We start from the raw sequence: 14419 nt of genomic DNA, 5'->3' as shown, positions 1-14419 counted from the left end.
TTCTGTGTCATATATAAACCAAACTATCTTTAGTGAGAAACATCCTCAGCATCCATTCTCATGTAATTGTGTGATGATATTCTCCCATTTCTGTTGGAAAACAATTTTTGTTGTCCGCATATGGCAGTCAGGCAGTGCCAGCTGGCGAGTTCACCAGCACCAGCGTCCCACTCACGGCCTGGGCCGTGCTACCTCCTGTGGGCCCTTGCAGTGGACAAGCAGGAAAGAAGACCCACGCTGATGCAGAGAAGACAGATGAAGGAGAGAAAGAGGACAGAGTTGTCCAGGTTTTACTCAACAAGCTGATCAGAAGCAACTCTATTGATAACACAAACCAGGTGGAAAACCTACAACACGGTCCGAACTCCTCCCTACACTCAGTAAAGCCTTATGAGGAGTCTCTACCATGCGCTTCATCTATCCATCCAAAATACAAGAGAACACGCTGCCTTTGATATTTGCTGGGGCCCTGCAGAACTTCGTTGCCCTGTCTCAGCCTGGCACTGCTAAAACACCTGCCTTTGTGTTACCCTACTGTCTGTGCCTCTCCCAGACTTATGAGCTGGTCTTTCAAATGGGAAAAGTGATTGAGCAGAAGGAAAAATCTTACCCTGAACTCAAGCTAGCTTATGCTGTTTAAGGCAATAAATTTGGCACCAAGGTCAGAGATCAGTGAGCTCCTTGTCTTTGGTACCCCTGGGACAATTCTGGACTGGTACTCCAAGCTCAAGTTCATCGACTCCAAGAAGATCAAGGTTTGATCTGGATGAAGCTGACATGATGACAGCTACTCACCACTGTCAAGATCAGAGCATCTGCATCCATAGGATGCTACCCAGCAACTGCCGGATGCTGCTTTCCCCTAATGCCTTGGACGACTCTATGGAAATGTGCCCAGATAGTGGTCCCAGAATCAAACATCCCACTGAAGCGGGAGGAGGAGACAGTGGACATCGTGCAGCACTGGCACAGCCTGTGCAGTGAAGGAAATGGGAAGTTGCAGGCCTTGTGTAGCCTCTATGGGCCATCACCACTGCTTCAGCTGCAATCTGCTGCCATTCCCCTAAAACACGTGGGTGGATGACAGCAGGCTCTCAAAAGAAGGCAACCTGGTGAAACGTGGTGAAATGATGGTGGAGCAGAGGGCTGCCATAACTGAGTGCCCGAGACGGTGAAGAGAAGGTTCTGGCGACCGCCAACATGTAGCCCCTTATTGTTGTTATACAGGTGTATAACCTGAAGTTAAACAGCCATCTGTCATCATCAACGCTGACCTTTCCCTTTCCAAGGACAGGAATCTGGACAATGGGACCTACCTGCAGTGGACTAGGCATACAGGCCTCTTTCACAAGAAAAGTCGGGCAGTGAACATGGTTGACAGCAGGCTCAGCATGAAATCCTGAACCAAATCCACTTAATAAGAGTATAGACAGACTGGACATGCTGATGTGGAGGAGACAGAAGTTAGCCAACTGAGGAATTTCACCACCATGGTACTTACCTTCAGCTCTCTCCCTAGACATATATTCTGAACATCTGTGTTCACAGTGCTCGGGATACAGACAGCTGCAATCAAGAGACTAGAGGGACTATAGCCATTCATCTGTCCAAGGCGAGAATAATTGCCAAAGCTTTTGCTTCATCTTTATTTGGAATCTTTGTGTGGAATAGTCAGACCAAATAATAGTACTATGCACTTCCTCAAAGCTGGCCAAGGCTGTTGGTACCCACAGAGCGACAGAGCCAAGAGGAGATGACACTGAGTTGCAAGAGAAATATAGAACCCCAGTCAAGAGGAGTCCTCTTCAGTGCGTTGATACAGAATGGTCACTTTATCTAGGACCAGGCCTGGAAGAAGGCTTTTCTGTGACGAGCTTTCCTCCAATCTCAGACCTTCCTTGGAGCCATTTCTGTGTTTTAGGACCAGCTCTTTCCCCAGGAAGGGAAGGAGAGGCTGCCGGCCTCCAGGCGGTTTCCTTGCCTGACATTACAAACACTGCGGAGACCAGCAGACGGCCCCACATTTCCCAGTGGGCGCTTGGTTGTGTTGAGTCTTCTTCATGCTTCCGGCCAACTCTGAGCCTTCCCAGGAGTCTTGTAAGAAGAGAAGAAATTTTATATCTCACCATCCAAAGTCCTGTGGGCCAACCCTGAAGTAACTATAAACAAAGGCAATAATTAAAGGAGTTTAGACTCAAAACAAAACAAAATGAAAAAACAATTTTTGTTTCTTCAGCATCTTCCGTTCTTAACTGGAATCTTATCAAGAGTTTCTCACTGCAAAGAGTGAGGTGAAACATCTTGGGGGCAAAATGACACAGCCTTTGGAGAACTGGATATCTAATTGCAGGGAGAATGTACATGAGACTGATTTAAAATATGTATAAATATTATGACAAACAAATACTAAATAATATGACAACTGGTATAAGCTCCTTAGGGCTCCCACCTTTTGGGCCTTCAGAGTCAGGTAGGATCAGTCAGAAAAGAATTCTGGGAGCAACAGAATGTTTGAACAGGCTGTTCAAAAGATAAGGAACATAGATTTCAGCAAAGAAAGTAAAGACTTTCTCACCAGGATAAATGACTAAGGAATACAGAGGTATGAGAAAGCCAAGCGAGGAAGAGGGTCTGCAGGGTCTAAGTGGAAAGCATGTAAGTTTTCTTTTAATAAGCCGTAAAGTTAATGCTGAACGCTTCAAACTTTAAGTCATCATTCTTGAGTAATATCTCGTTTGAAGTATAACATACTGAGAAAATTAATTAACAAATGATTCACTAATTGGATCATACAACCCAAGAAATATTTTGATACACTCAAAGGAACTTACTAAATGTTGCTATTCTGCCTTGTGTTCTTATAAAATCTAAATGCCATCACAGTATTTTTTTTTTGGGAAATGGTATTAGGTATAATCTTTATTGGGTACTTTCTATGTTCCACACACTATTCTACATGCTTCATATATACTTCAGTTAATTCTTGCAACCATCCTATAAGGTAAGCCTTATTAACTGCCCTTTTTATAGCTGAGGCATGGAAAGGATAACTTAATAGTCTCAAGGTCACACGATGGGTCAGGATTTGAATCCAGGCTGAATCTGCTTTTCATATGATGTGAGGTACCTCCTTCAAAGCATCGGTGGCAGTCTGACAAATATTTCTCTTGATAGAATCACTTGATGAGGACAAATTTATACACCAAAAATGGATGAGCTAGGGGCTAAGAGGAAAGTGAGGTAGAGGAAAAGGCAATAGAATTAAGAATTAAGTTGAATTATATCAGATAATTCAATATGAATATCATATAATCATACTTTTTTCTTTGCTGAACAGTCTTATAGCCAACAAGAGATTTACTGAGCCATGTAAGTGGGATCATCAAGTTATTGCCCTAGCGGTGTCTCTAATCTAGTAGGGGAGCAGCCGTGATAATAATGGTTTATCCCAGGCTAACTGAAGTAAATCATATTCTTGAAGCACAGCACTGTGAGAACAAGAAGAAAAATGACTAACTGAGCAGATGATGGAGAGAACTTCAAAGAGGTGCAGGCCTTTGAGCTGAGCTTTAGGGGGTAAGGAGGGTTTGCAGTAGGTGAAGCCTTGGGGAATCAGTCTGGGCACAGACAAAGGGTAGAGATGTGAAGGGTCGCTGAACAGTCAGATGGGAACACCGCGTGAGGGGAGACAGGTGAGGAACAGATGCTGGAGAGGCCCTGGAGTCCTGGTAGCAGAGAACTCTGAATGCCACCACACTGAAGTGTAGAAACTTAATTGTTAGGAAATGAAATTTTGGCTTGTGTTTTGAGCTATAATGTAAAAGTGAAAACTAGGTCCACATCTCAATCATCTCTGAATTCACAGCATCTTACACAACATCTACAACACAACAGACACACACAAGAATGGATGGATGGTTGGATGGATGGATGGTTGGATGGATGGATGGGACAGACTCAGTACAAGCTTTAGAATTTCAAATGTCCACATGGTTGCCAGGGAGAAGGATGAAAAGAAGGGATAGTTAGGGAATTTGAGATGAACATGTACACACTGCTCTATTTAAAATGGATAACCAACAAGGACCTACTGTATAGCACATAGAACTCTGCTCACTGTTATATGGCAGCCTGGATGGGAGGAGAGTTTGGGGGAGAATGGATACCTGTATATGTATGGCTGAGTCCCTTCGCTGTTCGCCTGAAACTATCACATCATTGTTAATTGGCTACATAGCAATACAAAATAAAAAGTAAAAAACGAAATACAAATGACGGAAGCTATGACTAATTGAATATTTGAGCACTGGGAAAGTCAAGGATGACTTGAAGGCTTCTAGCACAGATTATAGGGAGCACAAAAAGGATGCGCTGGTTTGGGGAGGTAAGAAGTATTTTAATATATCTGCTATCCTGACAGAGAAGTGTGGAGCTGGGGGGACCACATATCACAGAAGAGGCAGGGGAGTGTCCACGTGGATGAGCACAGTCAGGAAGCCTCTGTGAGTGATCAGTCCTTGAGCCCAGCGAAGCTTCTTCTAGGGTTTGCTCAGGGATACCAGAGTGTAGGGGGCAGGTAGGGAGAAAGGGATGTCCTTCAGAGCGCCCCCCTGTCCACCCGCAGGTTTACCTAAGATGCCATCCGTAGCTCTCTCCTTGCTTACCTCCTCGGTACCCAAACATTACACAGAACCACTGCCACCCACAGGCCCACAAACCTGGGGAAGAATCAGACGGGACAGAAATGTCACTTTAGATGATACAATGTCTCATAATTTGATCATATTCTGTCTGGAATTTTCAGGCATTTTAGAAGTTCAAAGATCACTGAATTCTTTGGCGGAAAAGAACTGACTATACATGTATATGATAAAAGGGGAGGAAAAACTATTACCAAAAGAGTGGACAATGGTACCCCTACAATAATGCTCTGTGAAATTTAACTATTTACTCAGAAAGAAAACATTTAACAAAGCAAGGCTGCTGTGCCACACAGGGCCCATCAATAGCCACAAACCAGTAAGAACTGTGGGCTTCCCTGGTGGCTCAGCAGTGAAGAATCCACCCACAGTGAAGGAGATGCAAGAGACACAGTTTCAATCCCTTTGTTGGAGAGATCCCATGGAGAAGGAAATGGCAACCCACTCCAGTATTCTTGCTGGGAAAATCCCATGGATAGGGGAGTGGCCTACAATCCATGGGGTTGCAAAGAGTTGGATACAACTGAAGCGCCTGACCACAACCACCACCAATAAGAACTATGGTGTTATTTTGGCAGAATTCGTTTGCATCTTGCTTCTGCCAGTCACTGTTTGTGTGATTTTAGGCAAGACAGTTAACTTTTGAGCCTCCATTTTCTTATCTCTTAAATGGATTCAATACCATCTCCCTCCCAGAGTATGGTGAAGATTAAATGGGATGATCCATATGAAGTTTTCAGTGAGATAGCTGGCATAATAGGAGTTCAGAAATGTTGGTTCCCCCTTCCCCTTTGTACACTGACTCATAGGAAGCTGGAACAAGTCAAAACACAGAAAGAAAGGAACTAAAATGATGCTTGCAATTTGTGGATAAATGCAGATAATAGGACCATAAAAGAGCTTAATTAAGTAAAACGTAACTAGTTACTGGCATAGAGACTTTAAATACCTTTCAAGTCGCTCACCCTCCTCTGGCTCTCTGCTTTGAAGTTTGATTGCTAATCACACATTTTTAGAACTTCTCAAAGAGAGAAAGAAGAGAGAATTCCACCCGGCAGGCAGTGGCATGCTGTGGGATTGTTTGCCTTACCTGGAATTTGGTGACACAATAGCTGAGATCATCTAAGGACTTTGCTGTGGAATTGTTTGCCTTGCCTGGAATTTGGTGATACAATAGCTGAGATCACCTAAGGACTTTGAAGATTTTTTTCTAATTTTGTGGATACAATAATTGTGTAAAATCATTGTGGACTGTGTTCATTTAACCTTCACAACTACATTTTTGCTAATGGAGACTTTGTTGCTTTTAAATAGGGAAAATATTGCAGGAAGTCTAGTCTGTGGACAGAACAGTCATTTGGGGGACACCTTTCATCCTAACCTGTCTCCATAACCTTCCTACCTAATTTTTCTCCCCTCACAGTTTTTCTCCTTATCTCTTCTGTGTCATTCAACGTGACAGTTCTTTTCTTTGTTGATTTAATAAATACTTACTAAATGCCTAGACTATATTCCAGACATTCTTCTAGGTGAATCCTAGTAGGATTCTACTTATCTACTGAAGACTGAGTTATGAGGAAGATTGACCCTGCTTCCATGGAGCCAGAGAGGGGAAAGAGAATAAACTAATAAACGTATGGAACTGTAACTACTGGTAAGATCAGTGCTGCAAAGAAAAATAAAGCAAGGGGCATAGAGTAACTAGGATGTGGCTACTTGCTTCAGCATCACTTTACAGACTTCTGGAGGCGCCAGACTACAAGACCGCCCCAGGTCTCCCTGCCCTGTCACGACTGGCCAGAGACGGCAGCCAAGACTCACAGATGCACGGTTAGCCGTCCCTGCTCTCCGCTGCCACGCGATCTCAGCTCATTCAAACCGGTATGAGGGCTGGAAAGTTTGCAACAAGTAAACACATATTAGATGTATAATCATGTTACCAAGGCCAAGCTCATACCGCTCATCTCACGACAGGCCAATAAATCCAGAAACTAGTAGTTGGGGCAAGGAATAATGATTTATTCAGAAAGTCAGAGTCTGAAAAAATGACGGACTAGTGTCCCAAACAACCATCTTTCTCAAATTAGAATTCAGGCTTCTTTTATACTAAAAGTGGAGGGGGTGTGGTGGTTGTTGCAAATATTTTGGTGTCAGAATCCTTTGTTCTTGCAACTGTCTGGGTAGGTCAGGTCATGATGTTCCTGTAAACCTCCCAAAAGACAAAGTTATTCTTTGTTCTGCAACTCTTTATCTCTATATGAGTGGGCAAAGTATTATACCTTTAAAGATCAGAGCCTTGAGAAAAGGCTATCATGTATATTTCAAGCTATAGGCAACATTCTTAACTTGTAACAAAAGCAATAGAATACAAAGGTTAAAGTAAAAGGAACAGATCCAATATGGAGTCAGATTTGTTCTTCCCTATTATAGTCAGAATTAAAAGACACTTACTCCTTGGATGGAGGAGCCTGGTGGGCTGCAGTCCATGGGGTCGCTAATAGTCGGACACGACTGAGGAACTTCACTTTCACTTTTCACTTTCACGCATTGGAGAAGGAAATGGCAACCCACTCCAGTGTTCTTGCTTGGTGAATCCCAGGGACAGGGGAGCCTGGTGGGTTGCCGTCTATGGGGTCACACAGAGTCGGACACGACTGAAGTGACTTAGCAGCAGCAGCACTCCTTGGAAGGAAGGTTATGGCCAGCCTAGATAGCATATTTAAAAGCAGAGACATTACTTTGCCAACAAAAGTCCATCTAGTCAAGGCTATGGTTTTTCCAGTGGTCATGTATGGATGTGAGAGTTGGACAGTGAAGAAAGCTGAGCACTGCAGAATTGATGCTTTTGAACTGTGGTGTTGGAGAAGACTCTTGAGAGTCCCTTGGACTGCAAGGAGATCCAATCAATCCATCCTAAAGGAGATCAATCCTGGGTGTTCATTGGAAGGACTGATGTTGAAGCTGAAACTCCAGTACTTTGGCCACCTCATGCGAAGAGTTGACTCATTGGAAAAGACCGTAATGCTGGGAAGGATTGGCGGCAGGAGGAGAAGGGGATGACAGAGGATGAGATGGTTGGATGGCATCACTGACTCGATGGATATGGGTTTGGGTAAACTCCGGGAGTTGGTGATGGACAGGGAGGCCTGGCATGCTGCAATTCATGGGGTCACAAAGAGTCAGACACGACTGAGTGACTGAACTGAACTGATTACAGTCAGAAGGGAAAAAAAAACTCAAGCTTATGTAAAAGAGAAAAAATCAGAATCTATGACATAGATCTAAGAGATCTAAGAGAAAGATAGTGTTTTCAGGCTTTGGATACAAAAATGCGCTCAGTGACTACTAATAAAAGGAGATAAGAATAACCTGGATTCAAATATAAATGCATAACCCAAACCCTGAATACAAACACAGTTTTGACATGTATCTGCATCAAATCTCTCACAGGAGTGTCAAGTAGAGAACAAATTTTCCAACCAGGGAGAGTAAGATTTGTAAGAAGATAGCAGAGAAGAAAGAACAAAGAAAGAGGTCTAGATAATCCACCAAATTACATAACTGGCACTAAAATAACTGATTTTAAAATAATTTGTAACTGCTTAACTGAGAATGAAGGCAGTATAAAGTCAAGAGCATGAGTCTAAAAGAGGAATCAGCATTCAAATCCTATCTCCATCCTCTATTGGTTGGGTGACCATGAGCAAGTCTTTTAACCTTTCTGAGCCTCAATCCCAGCATCCTTGAAGTCAGGATACAGTGATTCCTACTTGATAGTGTTACTACAAGAACATACAAAGAATTTTGCAGTGTCTGGACTGCGGTAACTATTAAATTAATGGTAGCAATTATTATCAAAAATTTTTAGCCTCATGACTTCAACTCTGCTAAAGTGGTCTTTTTAGAAAATGTTAACATAAATATGCTGCATTTTTATAATTCTTCATACTGTTTAAATTAAATATATTATACAAAAGTAACTCCAGTTCACTGAAGAGATAGCATAAAATGCAGATAAATCATAAGAAGGAATTTTTTTACTTTTAATAATATAATTTATTTTTCAAAATCAGAATCATTCTGTGTATGCATAGCATTTTGAAATCTGATTTTTCTGCTTACCATAACACGTACATACCACAAACATTTTTGTGACATTAAAAAGTCTTCTACAATGTGGTTTCTTCTTTAAATTTATTTATTTAATTAGAGTATAATTACTTCACAGGATTGTGATGGCTTCTGCCAGGTATCAGTATGAATCAGCTCTGGGTATACATGTGTCTCTCCACCTTGAATCCCCCACTTACCTCCCTCCTCCCCACCCCTCCAGGTTGTCACAGAGCCCCAGCTTTGGGTGCCCTGCTTCATACATCAATTGCGCACTGTCTATCTATTTTACATACGGTAATGTATATGTTTCAGTGCTGTTCTCTCAAATCATCCCACACTCTTTTTCTCCCAGTGAGTTCAAAACTCTGTTCCTTACATCTATGTCTCTTTTGCTGCCCTGTACATAGGCTTGTCAGTACCATCTTTCTAGATTCCATATATATGCGTTAATACATGGTATTTGTCTTTCTCTTTCTGACTTAACTTCACTCTGTATAATAGTCTCTAGGTTCATCCAGCTTATTAGGACTGACTCAAATGTGTTTCTTTTTATAGCTGAGTAATATTCCATTGTGTAAATGTACCACAACTTCCTTATCTGTTGATGGACAGCTAGGTTGCTTCCATGTCCTAGCTATTGTAAATAGTGCTGCAGTGAACATACAATGCAGTTTATAATGGCCATAATATATGTAACCAATTTCTGTGCCATAATATTTAAAACAATTTTTATTAGAGTATAGTTGCTTTACACTAATGTGTTAATTTCTACTGTACACAAAGTGAATCAGCTATACAGATACACATATCCCCTCTTTTTTGGATTTGCTTCCCATCTAAGTCCCCACAGAGCACTGAGCAGAGTCCCTTTGCTATAGTACAGGTCCTCATCAGTCATCTACTTTATACATATTATCAATAGTGTATATATGTCAGTCCCAATCTCCCAGTTGATCCCATCCCCGCCTTAACCCTTGGTATCCATGCATTTGTTCTCAACGTCTGTGTCTCTAGTTCTGCTTTGTAAATAAGATCATCTATGCCAGCTTTTTCAGACTCCTGTGCCATAACGTATTTAACCGATCCCTTTATGCTCAATTTTCAAGCTACTTCCAATTTTCTTACATTATAAATAAAATCCAATGAAAATTTTTGCATATAAATCTTTACACATAGCCAAGACTAATTCCTAGAATAAATCCCAAGAATTAGAATGACTAGGCCAAAATATACACATAATTTAATAATTTTAAAACATATTGCCAATTGACACCCTTGAATGTATTATTTTACATTCCTGTTAGTGTATGTAAGTGCCAACTCCCCTGCACTCGTGGCAAAAATAGTATATTGTTTTAATTTACATAAGAAGGCAACCTTAAAAATCATAGTCATGGAAATCATAGTCATCCCACTACTTAGAAACAACTGGTGATATATATACATATGTTTTAGGTCTTTACATAAATCAGTTTATAAAAATTGAGTCATGGTAATCATAGTGTGTTATAATTCACTTTTTAAATTTAAAAATATAGAGTGAAGATCTTCCTATAAGTATCCATTTAAAACATTATTTTTAATGACTAAAATACAGTGCACTGCCTCAATAAACAACTTATATATCTGGTGCCCTTTGGATCAGCATTAGATTTCAACCAATTATTAGGTTTCATGAAAAAATCTTGTAGGAAATCTTGGTAAACATTCTTAATGTTTTAGATTTAATGTTTATTTTAATATTTTAAAAATTTGATGTGAACTTTCTTGCCAAAATGGTTGTAAAACTAAGGTTTTGAAAATATATTGCTAAATTAGCTCTCGAAAGGAAGTATCAGTAAAGCAATTATCCTTCAATTAAAAATAAATAAATTTTTTTAAAAGGAAGTATCAGTTTATACTGTCATCAACAGTTTGAGAGAGTGGCATTTCCCTGCACCCTCAATCATGAATTATCATTTCCTTCCATAATCTTTGTTGATTCAATAGATAAAAATGATATGGTGCTTGAATTCACAATCCTTTGTATATTTTTTCTTGAGATATAGTTGATGTACACTATTACAGAAATTTCAGGTGTACAACACTGTGATTCACAATTCTAAAAGTTATACTCCATTTCTACTTATTATAAAGTATTGGTTATTTTCTGGAATTGTGTTGTTGTTGTTCAGTTGCTAAGTTGTGTCTGACTCTTGGCAACCCCATGGACTGCAGCATGCCAGGCTTCCCTGCCCATCACCATCTCCCAGAGTTCACTTAAACTCATGTCCATTGAGTCAGTGATGCCATCCAACCATCTCATCTTCTGTCGCCCCCTTCTCCTCCTGCCCTCAATCTTTCCCAGCATCAGGGTCTTTTCTAATGAGTCAGCTGTTTGTACTAGTGGCCAAATACTGGAGCTTCAGCTTCAGCATCAGTCCTTTCAATGTATATTCAGGGTTGATTTCCTTTAGGATTGACTGATTTGATCTTCTTGCAGTCCAAGGGACTCTTGAGAGTCTTCTCCAGCACCAAGGTTTGAAAGAATCAGTTCCTCAGCAATCAGCCTTCTTTATGGTCCAACTTTCACATCTGTACGTGAATACTGGAAAAACCAGTAGTCATGGGATTTTATCTTCTTCTTTCCTTTAGAACATGTGTCTCTGTTGTCTCATTTTGCCTAAGTTGCTGTTGTATCTGGTAACTTGGCTATGTTTCCCAGCCTTAGATGAGTGACTTTTTGTAGGGGATGTCCTATATGTTACAGCAGCACACTCTCTTCTAGTCAACTGAGCTGTATGCTCTAGGGGCCTGGGTCCTTCTGTTGCAGCAGACTATGTCAGTGGTTTGGTATGCTTGGTTGCCAGGCCCTGCCTTGTGCAAAGGCTGTTGATCACAAGTTGGCAGGTTACAGGTCACATGGCATCTGACTGTGGAACCCTAGGGGGCACCAGGGCTACTTTTGGCTCACTGATTGGTGGAGTCAGGGTCCAGGAGACCCTGGGGATGTTGCTTGCCCACTGGTGTGCGTGAATCCATGCTAAGTCACTTTAGTCATGTCCAACTCTTTGCAACCCTGTGGACTGTAGCTCATGAGGCTCCCCTGTCCATGGTTTCTCCAGGCGAGAATTACCACTGGTGAGTAAAGTTATTTCCTGGGGCTAGTGTTGATAGGCAGAGTTATGTCCTAAGTCTGGTTGCAGGGCCCAGGAGTCCCAGAGCTGGTGTTGGATCACTGGTGGGTGGGGCTAGTTCCTGACCAGGTTGGATGCACGGTCTGAGTTGCCCCAAAGCTTATGTGGGCCTGCTAGTAGCTGAGGCCAGGGCCTAGCTAGTCCCAGGGCAGGATTTGGCTTGCTAGTGTGTGGTCTAGGTCTGCAGGCTACAGGACTGAGGGTTTTTTTGTGGCTTGTCTTTGCGCTCTTATAGGAGAGTCTGGTCCCAAGGAACAGGCTTCCTGGAGGACAGGGCTGGAGCCCAGAGCAATTCTGGGGCTGGTGCCTGCCCACTGCTGGTAGACTAGTGTCTGTGTCCCCAGTTTGAGCTCCAGTTGCCTCCTGCCTGTCCAAGAGACTTCCAAAATCAGCAGGTAGGTCTGACTTGGGCTTCTATCAAATTACTGCTTCTGCCCTGGATCCTAGAGTGCGTGAGATATTGTATGAGCCCTTTAAAGGTGAAGTTTCTATTTCCCCAGCCCTCTTGGCTCCTGAAAGTAAACTCCTTCAAAGCCAATGCCCCTGGGCTGTGGAGCATGATTTGGGACTCAGACAACTCACTCCTCCTTTAGGAGAACCTCTTGTAATTATTCTCCTATTTATTGTTTATCCACCCAGGGTTATGGGACTCAACTATATCAAAAGTCTGCCCTTTCTATCTATCTCGTTATGGCTCCTTCTTTGTATCTTTAGTTGTAGATCTTTTCCAGTAGGTTCCAGTCTTTTTCATTGATTTTTTTTTTTCTTTTTGCAAATGGTTGTGATTTTGGTATGCCTGGCAAGAATGTGAGATCAGAGTCTTTCTACTCCACCATTTTGGCCAATTTCCCTCCACAGTCTTTTGGTGGGGGGGGGGGGATGATATATTTATTTATTTAATATAAATTTATTTATTTTAATTGGAGGCTAATTATTTTACAATATTGTATTGGTTTTGCCATGCATTGACATGAATCCGGGGACGTCTCCTTCCTGGGCTTCGCCTTGAGATGCTGTATCTTCCCAGGCTGCTACAGGGCAGGTCTGGAGCCGGTTCCCACGGAAGGGCCACACCCTCTGGTCAAGGCGCCGGATCTCCTTTTCTTCAACTTCAAGTACTGCTGCTTCAGTAGTTTCAGCAAACTGACTTCCAGGAAAGGTGACTTGTCTTATTCCCACGACAAGGAGAGATCCTGGGGGTATTCTTCGAGTAAGACCGCTCCAAGTGGATCCACTGAGCATCCACTCCAGGCTCCGCGCGCGCCGCCGCGGGGAAGACGTGGCGTGGCCGCCGCTCGCGCTCCCCGCCTCCCCTCCGGGCGCCGGGCGCGCCGCTCCGGCCCGCAGCGCCAGGCGCCCTCTGCCCCAGTCTTTTAGATTAGAGAGGCATCTTTAAGTTAATGGGCTACTTGTATTTTTATTTTGTAAATTGTTAGTGTAAACCCTTTGCATATTTATAGATTAGAGTGTTTACCTTTTTCTTATATATTTATAAAAATTTGCATATATTAAATAAACTTTTGACTGGAGAAGGGAATGGCAAACCACTTCAGTATTCTTGCTTTGAGAACCCCATGAACAGTATAAAAAGGCAGAAAGACATGACACTGAAAGATGAACTCCCCAGGTCAGTAGGTGCAAAGATGCTACTGGAGATCAGTGGAGAAATAATTCCAGAAAGAATGAAGAGATGGAATCAAAGCAAAAACAATGCCCAGTTGTGGATGGGACTGGTGATAGAAGTAAAGTCTGATGCTGTCAAGACCAATATTGCATAGGAACCTGGAATGCTAGGTCCATGAACCAAGGTAAATTGGAAGTGGTCAAACAGGAGATGGCAACAGTGAAAAGCAACATTTTAGGAATCAGTGAACTAAAATGGACTAGAAAGGGCTAATTTAATTCAGATGACCATTATATCTACTACTGTGGGCAGGAATCCCTTAGAAAAAATGGAGTAGCCCTCATAGTCAACAAGAGTCCAAAATGCAGTACGTGGGTGCAATCTCAAAAATGACAGAATGATCTCTGATCCTTTCCAAGGCAAACCAGTCAATATCACAGTAATCCAAGTCTATGCCCCAATCACTAATGCCAAAGAAGCTGAAGTTGAATGGTTCTATGAAGACCTACAAGACCTTCTAGAAATATACCCAAAAAAGAAGTCCTTTTCATCTTAGGGAACTGGAATGCAAAAGTAGGAAGTCAAGAGATTCCTGGAGTAACAGGCAAATTTGACTCGGAGTACAAAATGAAGCAGGGCAAAGGCTACCAGAGTTTTGCCAAGAGAATGCACTGATATCAAACACCCTCTTCCAACAACACAAGAGAGGACTCTATACATGGACATCACCAGATGGTCAATAGTGAAATCAAACTGATTAATTCTTGGCAGCCAAAGATGGAGAAGCTCTATACAGTCAGCAAAAA

At 42.0% G+C, this 14419-nt stretch overlaps 1 pseudogene; it reads left to right on the top strand.

The window, feature by feature from the left end:
* The first annotated feature begins 233 nt into the window (after positions 1-233).
* LOC145525224 (ATP-dependent RNA helicase DDX19B pseudogene) lies at positions 234-1403 on the top strand (annotated as a pseudogene).
* Positions 1404-14419: the final 13016 nt, after the last annotated feature.

Source organism: Giraffa tippelskirchi, chromosome 11, assembly GCF_054371585.1.
Source record: "Giraffa tippelskirchi isolate mGirTip1 chromosome 11, T2T-mGirTip1v1.2.pri, whole genome shotgun sequence".
In the NCBI taxonomy this organism is placed as follows: domain Eukaryota; kingdom Metazoa; phylum Chordata; class Mammalia; order Artiodactyla; family Giraffidae; genus Giraffa; species Giraffa tippelskirchi.
This window is presented reverse-complemented; position numbering and strand designations above follow the sequence as displayed.